General features: G+C 41.9%; 1 pseudogene across 1 annotated transcript; it reads left to right on the top strand.

Moving 5' to 3' along the window:
- Nucleotides 1-2,031: 2,031 nt before the first annotated feature.
- LOC308648205 (transcription factor Spi-C-like) lies at nt 2,032-2,840 on the top strand (annotated as a pseudogene). Its single transcript has 2 exons — nt 2,032-2,063; nt 2,159-2,840. The product of its transcript is annotated as a transcription factor Spi-C-like (transcript).
- Nucleotides 2,841-8,162: the final 5,322 nt, after the last annotated feature.

The following is an 8,162-nucleotide window of genomic DNA, read 5'->3' as shown; positions in this document are numbered from 1 at the left end:
TGTATAAAGAAAATGTGGTATATATGCACAATGAAATATTACTCAGCAACAAAAGAGAATAAAATCATGGCATCTGCAGGTAGACAGATGGAGTTGGAGAATATAATGCTAAGTGAAGTACGCCGATCCCAAAAAACCAAATGCTGAATGTTTTCTCTGATTTAGGAGGCTGATTCATAGTGGGGATGGAAGGGGGAGCATGGGGGGATTAGATGAACTCTAGATAGGGCAAAGGAGTGGGAGGGGAAGAGAGGGGGTGTGGGGGTAAAAAAGATGGTGGAATGAGATGGATATCATTACCCTAAGTACATATATGCAGACATGAATGGTGTGAATATACTTTATATACAATCAGAGATAGGAAAAATTGTGCTCTATATGTGGAATATAAATTGTAAGGCATTCTGCTGTTATATATAACAAATTAGAATAAAAAGAAATTTTAAAAAGGGAGGGGTTGCAGCCAGGTGCAGTGGCACACACCTGTAATTCCAGTGGCTTGGGAGGCTGAGGTAGGAGGACCAGAGTTCAAAGCCGGCCTCAGCAATTTAGCGAAGCCCTGTCTCAAAATAAGAAAAGGGCTGGGGATGTGGCTCAGTGGTTAAGTGCCTGTGGGTTCAATCCCAGGTACTGAGAGAGAGACAGAGAGAGAGAGAGAGAGAAAGGGTTTGCCACACAGACTAATAGTATCATGCAATTCTGAACAATTCTTCATAAATGCTTGTGTTAGCTACCTTTCCTACACTGTGGCAAAACAAATGATAAATTTATTGGGAGGAAAGGTTTATTTTGACTCAGAGTTTCAGAGGTTTCACTGTTACTACCCATGGTGGTTTGGCCCTGTTGCGTTGGGCCTGTAGGGATACAGTACATCATGGGGGAGAGCATTCTGGAAGAGGCCCGATTACCTCATGATGGTCAGGAAGCAAACAGAGAGAGGAAGGCCCCAATCTCTTCAAGGGCACACCCACAATTCCTAGCTTCCTCCCACTAGGCTTCACATCCTAAAGGTTCCATCACCTACCAATACTGCCATAGCCTGGTGACCAAGCCTTTAGCACACTGGGCCTTTGCAGGACATTCAAATCCAAATTATAGCAGTGCTTAAGTAAAAATTTCTGGAATAGTTCTGGGCACATTTAACTACTTAATTGTATAGGGTAATAGTCTATCTTCAGGGTTTGGAGGCTGAAGACTTCACGAGTATTCCTTTCATCTGTACCCCTTCAATTTTGGGGACATGAATAAGAAAAAAAATCAGAAATGTTTTTAAAAACACATATAATAATATTATATATCACTTATATAAACAATGGCTAGGGTCCCATATAGGAGGACTCTCATGTCTCAAATATTTATATGTAGCAGGAAGGGGGAAATTGACACAGTTGGCAACAGTTACTCGAAAAAAATTAAATTGTTTTATGTTTTCCCAAGAATGAATTGAGACTCTGTCTGATAAACAGGTTTGAACAATAGCTGCTACTATTATTATTGGGTCCAAGCAGGCTCTGCCTCAGGTGCTCTAAAAATTTGGGGGAACAAAAGCCCATTTATTTTTGCTCCAAAATGGGGGCATGGGACTTTATCAAAAGGAGCAAACATTCTGCAGTCATGCATTCAAGAAGATAATAATTAATCGGAATTTCTCCTCAGAGTTCCATGGAAAGCATCCTAGGTGGTATCAGGAGACAGAAAGGCTAGCCTCAGCTTTCTCAGGTGGCCCCTGATTCCACAGAGGATGTGCCCACCCATGCAGGAGATGATGGGTGTCACCCCCACCCCAGCTCTTGGGAATATTATTAGCCAAGTTGCTCAACTTTCCTGAGCTTGGTTTCTTCATTCAGAAAGCAGGAATAACTTAGAAGTGTGAGAACTAACACTGGCCAGTCATAGACCACAATCCTATTAGTTTCTTTTCTGCCCAACCCCTATTATAGAAAGTGCAGTTTCAGACCCACAAGGTTTACCAAAAATTCTTTGGTGGTTTCCCCCACATGTGACATTCCCCTGAACGTCACAGCTATTTCAATGGTAGGTTGCAAGTTACGTGAGGAGGATGGGTGTGTTTTAGAAGAGGGGAAGGCTATTCCCATCTCATACAAGTGAATGCCACATTGGACTCTATGAACAGAATCCTCAATTTTTTTCAATGAAGCAAGAATTCTGTTGAACAAGATAAGCTGGGTTAAGCATTTGAAGATGCTTTTGAGGTACTGATGCAACATTCATCTGAGAATCTTCAGTACTCCCCAGATTACAAAAATTATCTGGCTTTCATTGACCATTATCCTCACATTGGAGGAAATTCCAGCTGCTATGGATGGTTGCCTACAGAGGACACTGTCTATAACTGGAGAACCATAATAAGTGTGGGCTTCTATTTTGAAGGAAATATTCCTTAACCTCTGCAGAACATAACTGAAAATCAGTTGTGCAAACTGCTGTTTTCCAGCAAAGGGGAGGAAAATGGAGGAGGAAGCTCAGGCGGCTGAAACCCCTTTGGGAGTCCCTGTGCAATCCCCAGATGGTATCTTGTATCCAGTGTGTTGGTAAAATCAAAGGCGTCTTTCAGTTTGTATTAAAAAAAAAAAAGTGGTGGTGGTGGTCGGAGGAATCTTGCTGAACTTTGTGGGGAAAGATAAAGCAATTGGAAGAGCATGACTTATCAGAAAATAACAAGAGCCCTGAGGAAATATAGGACTGGGGAAACCACCAAATTCCAGAGAAAGCTTAGCTACCGATTCAGCAAGGACATTCTCCAAAAACCCTCTACCTCATTTCTTGGGGAAAGAGATCCACTCATAATCTGTCCAAACTGCTCAGGAATATTTGTTTAAATAACTAGAATGCAAATTAATGCAATTTATATCAATGAAAAAAAGAAAGCATAGTTTCAATAATCCAGCAAAATACCAGCCTTGATTCCTATGACTATTATACATATGGTGCAATTCCTAAAATGGTCTCAAGGTAACAACTATTATTTTTTAAAAATAAGATATATTGTCTTTGTCTCCCACACAGGAGAGTGTGTCACTTGGTGCCTTCTGCATCCACAACTCTTAGGAATTCATCATGAAGTAGGAAATGGAGACAGAGGCCTGAGTTAGGATTTCCCTCGTTCTAGGGGCAGAATGAAGAAGTTGGGAGACAGGGGAAGTGGGGAGGTAGCTCAGGGCACAGAGCAGCTGAAGTTGCAGGTAGAGACCTTATAGAGCCTGTTACCCTTGTAGAGCAGGCCGTGGGGAAATGTCTATGACGCTGGTGTCCGTGTCCTGAGCTGAGGAACTAGAGGTGGGTCTAAGCTGGGAAAATGGGGGTCAGCCAAACTCCCTGTCCCCAGGGGTGTGGAGCCTGTGGTATGCCCTGTGATGCCCTCTAAGCCTCACTCCAGGAGAGGGGATAGAGGGGAATCAGGTAGAGGGGAACCACCTAGACTGTCCAGCAGTGGGTGAAGGACAATGGGAACAGCTGGAGCAGCTGTATTTCATCAGTGCTAAGAGACAAGGGCAGGACAATGACAGAGGGATACAACTGTCTATTTCAACAGTGACACCATGTGGTACTGAGAGCAAAAACAGAAGAGTCAGCCTCTCCTGAGGACTTTCATGGCCAGAACTCAGGCCCTTGAACTAGGTAAGCACCCCTGTGGGCTTCATGGTTCTTAATGACGGGAGAAACCCAGGAGGAAAGAAATATTTCTAAGCTAGGCTGGTTGGAGTCTCAAAGTCAATGAGCTTGATAGTTTAAGCAAATATAAACTTAATTTGAACTCCAAGTTAGGAAGTGATTACACATTAGTGTGGTTACCTTGGGGGCTAGTCGAGCCCACAGGCATAGAAACCGATGACACAGAACACCATTGTCAGGCTGTGAAAAGCTCCTGAGTAGGAAGAGATCTGCCCCTTCCCAGATGAGATGGTCTCAGGCCGCTTGCCCTTTTTCTTCCTCCTGTGTACCTAATACAGTGGCCCTGCGATCCACCCAGTTGCTCAATGGATTAGTCAAGACTCTTTGGTTTTAAGTGTCAGGAACTAAACTAAACAAACTTAAGCATAAAAAGCAATTTATTGTTTCACCTAATTGGGAGGGATATAGGATTGACTCACAGAATTAAAAGAATGAAGATTCTGGCAAGTTGAGGAAGGAACGAAACTGGGATTAGAAGCATCTGGGACTCTCCTGCTCTCATCTGCAACCCCAGCATCAGGGGGAAGTTTGTTCAACAGGCATCCTTACTTTAGGGAAGGGCTCTGATCAGCTCACTTGAGTTAGGTGTCTGCTCCTGGGCTAATCCCCAGTGCCTAGGAGCTGACATACTAAGTCGTGGTCACATCCTTTGTGATGCCACTGGGAAGGAAGTGTCACTTACTTGGTAGCCACAAACCCAAGGTTCCTTTTGTCCATTATGCACATGCTGGTACCCCCAGATTTATTTTAGTAAATGTTTAATTAAAACTTGACACATATGAAGAAAAGTGCATGAGTCCTCAGCCTGAGGCTAGGTGACTTTTCATTATTTGCTGTGGTTTGAATGTTTGTCATGTGCTGGAAACTTAATCCCCAAAGTCATAGGTTAATAATACTTAAAGGTGTGGAATCTTGGGAGGTGATTAGGTAATGCGAGTTTTGCCCTTGTGAATACATTAATCCGTTCTTAATGGGCTAATGAGTTATCTCTACATCTATTATAAAGTTTGGCTGGTTTGAGCCCCTCTTGGGGCTCACACTTGAGGCCCCCTCATCGTGTGAGTCCCCACACCGCCTTGGTTCTCTCTCCAGAGTCCCCACCAACATGAAGGTCTCCCTAGATGCAATACCTCAACCTTGGATTTCCCAGTTCCCAGAGTGAAAAGAAATGTTTGTTTCTTTATAAATTATTCAGTATCACGTATTCCATTGGAGCGATAGGAAACAGACCAAGACACTGTAACCAGCACCCTGATCATGAAATAGAACATTCCAGTACCTGAGAACCCTTTTGTACTTTCTTCCAATCATGGCTCTCCTCAGGACAAACACCATCCTGATTTCTAACATAATTATTCTGATCAGTTTTGGAACTTTATGTAATTACAGTCATTTGGTATTATCAGTCCTCCTCCTTCTTTTTTCAGTACTGGGAATTGAACCCAGTGGCATTCTACCATTGAGCCATGTTCCCATCTCTTTCTATTTTTTACCTTGAGACAGAGTCTCACTAAGTTGCCAAGGCTGGTCTCTAATTTGTTTGTAATCCTCTTGCCTCAGCTTCCCAAATCACTGGGATTACAGGCCTGTGTCACTGCACTGGCTCAGTATTATTCTTTTATATCTGGCCTATACAGTCAGTTTTATGTTTACAAAATCTGTTGTGTGTGATGCAGTGTTTGTTTCCATATCTACTTAGTATTTCGTTACATGAATACACCAAAATTTATTTATCCATTTTGCTGTTGATGGACATACTAGCCATGGAGAGGGAAATCCCAAGTGCCACTGGAGTTTGAAAGTGCTGAGAGAGACTTCACTTAGGTGCTTAGGACTTTGAATTTTGCTCTAAATTATGTTCTTCATTGAATATACCTATAAATGCTAGTTGCTAATTAATGTATAAGATCACCACATGAGTTTTAAAGCATATTTTATGAAAAGGTTTACAGAATAACAAACATGCTTTGTGCTGGTAGGGCCCATTGTACCCCACTGGGCCACTGTAGCCCAGCCAGGCAAACTGTCTTGGCAGCCGTGGCATTATAGCATGCCCCCTGGTGGTAGACATCTGACTTGCACTCTAATTAATTGCAGGGTTTTTTTTTATTTCCCCCTTTTTAACTTGTTATCAGTGATACATGACAGTAGAGTATATTTTGACATATTTTTACAAAAATTAATTATGTCTTACTCTAATTTGGATACCAGTCTTGGGAATGTACATGATATAGAGATTCACTATGGTGTATTCATATATGTACATAGGAAAGGCAAGTTAAATTCATTCTGCTGTCTTTCCTATTCCTATACCCCCTCCCTTCCCAGGGGCAGTTTAAACTGGGATTTTTTATGTGCATAAAAATGTTACATATCAAGAATATAGGTATTTTGGACTAGACAGAGAAGAGTGAAGGAGAAGAGGGGTACCGGGGGTAGAATGAATCAGACATTATTAGTCTATGTGCATATATGATTAGATGATCTGTGTAACTACATCATGTACAACCAGATGAATGAGAAGTTATACTCCATTTATGCATGATGTGTCAAAATTCATTCTAGTGTCATGTATAGCTAATTAGGACAAATAAAAATATATATTTAAAAAGAAGTGCTCCATCTCCATGGGGATGTATCCAATCAGGATACAGGCTCATTTCTAAAATAATTATATAAATTTTAAAATAACAACTACCATTTATCAGTACCTACTATGTACAGGATATTATGTCAAATTCTTTACCAGTAGTAGCCTGTGTAATCCTTCCAGCATCTCTAAAAGGTTCTGAGGTTGGAGATGGCAAAATCATTTGCTCAAGGGCACAGGGCCATCTCAGCATCTCCTTTTACAGATGGGAAAGAGGGTTAAAGAAGTTCAATGATCACAGACAGAGCCAGGTTGAACTCCAGCCTTCTCCCACAATGATGTCTTCTGTCTTTTCTGAGTGGTTATTCCTAGCTGTTCAGTGCTCGCTCCAGTTCATCCCCCACAGACCAGCCCCCTCCCCAAGGAAGGCTGTAGTCAGGGGAAAGCTCACACTCTCACCTGGGGCTCTTTGCTGGAATGCAAATACTTATGACCCCTTTCCCCCCATGCAAGGGGATAAGTTGTTTTTCTGACTAGTAGAAACACAAAACCTTAACTGGGTCAATAGTACTGGTGGGTGGGATAACACACCTAAGGCCAAGAGTCATCTGGTATTTTCTCCATCTTCCTCTACCTGGGCAGAGTTAGGCCAGCCAGTGCTCTGTCTCTGCTTCCCTGCTCAATGCCAGATGTTAAGTGAGATGACTAACTTGTCCCAGTGTGCCCAGGACCTTCTCCATTTTTGTATTGAAATTTCCCCATCTTAAGTACCACCTCAGTCCCAAGTAAGTTTATTTTTACTCTAAAACTTAGTAAGTTGGACCCAATTCACCATAGATCCAGTTGTCCTAGATTCCATAAGAAGACAAGAAATTCTTTAGGCCTCTTGACTTATGACACATTGGCCAGTCCAGTGACTACCAGCGCTCTGCACTGGTGTTGAGGTTTATCAGGGACTTGTCCTACCTATAAAAGTGGGCTTTGTTAGCACATGTGGAGCCTAGCTTGTGACTTCTGCAGGTAGGTGGCCTAGGTTTGGATCCTGGCTCCACTCCTGCTGGCTTTGTGCCCTTGAGCAAGTGATTTTGCCACCTCCAACCTCAGAACCTAATTCCTCGGAAGAGTACTTAGCTTCACTGGGCTGTTGTGAAAATTAAATGGGAAAAATGCAAATGCTCAGAAATGTTGAGCCATTTTTATGGTTTCATGGTGAGCTGGTTTTGTCCATGTTCAGACATATTTATGGAGTGCTCTTGCCTCTTTCTTGCTCTGTCATTATTGTATGGTGACCCTGTAAGACATTGGTGCTCTTAGAAAGTACTTTTGTTCATCAGGAGGGTACCATGGCCAGCAGCCAGGGCCAGTTCAGCTCCCAGCAGACCAAGTAAGAAGAAGCTTCTCTTCCTTTTTCACTCCTGAATTTCATCACTGATAACGTGGAGATAATAACACTGCCTAACATATTAGGCAGCTGGAAGAATTAAGAGAAATAACATAAAATGTCTTGCATAAAATAAAACACAAATGCCAATAAATTCTATCAGTGTTGTTAAAAATGAATTTGTGAGGATTGGGGATATAGCTCAGTTGGTAGAGTGCTTGCCTCACATGCACAAGGCCCTGGGTTCAATCCCCAGCACCACAAAAAAAAAAAAAAAAGAATGGAAAAAGAATAGAATATAAGACAAAACTCACATGGTTATCTCAACAGACACACAAAAAAATCACTTGACAAAATTTCATACCTTTCATTATTAAAAAAAAAACTCACTCAACAAATTAGAAATATAAGGGAAAATTCTCCATCTGATAAAGAACTTGTAAGAAAAACCCACAGCTAAATGGTGAAAGACTTAATGCCATCATCCCATATCAGGAA

The sequence above is a fragment of the Spermophilus citellus genome (assembly GCF_964194105.1).
Source record: "Spermophilus citellus genome assembly, chromosome: 4".
Taxonomy (NCBI): domain Eukaryota; kingdom Metazoa; phylum Chordata; class Mammalia; order Rodentia; family Sciuridae; genus Spermophilus; species Spermophilus citellus.
This window is presented reverse-complemented; position numbering and strand designations above follow the sequence as displayed.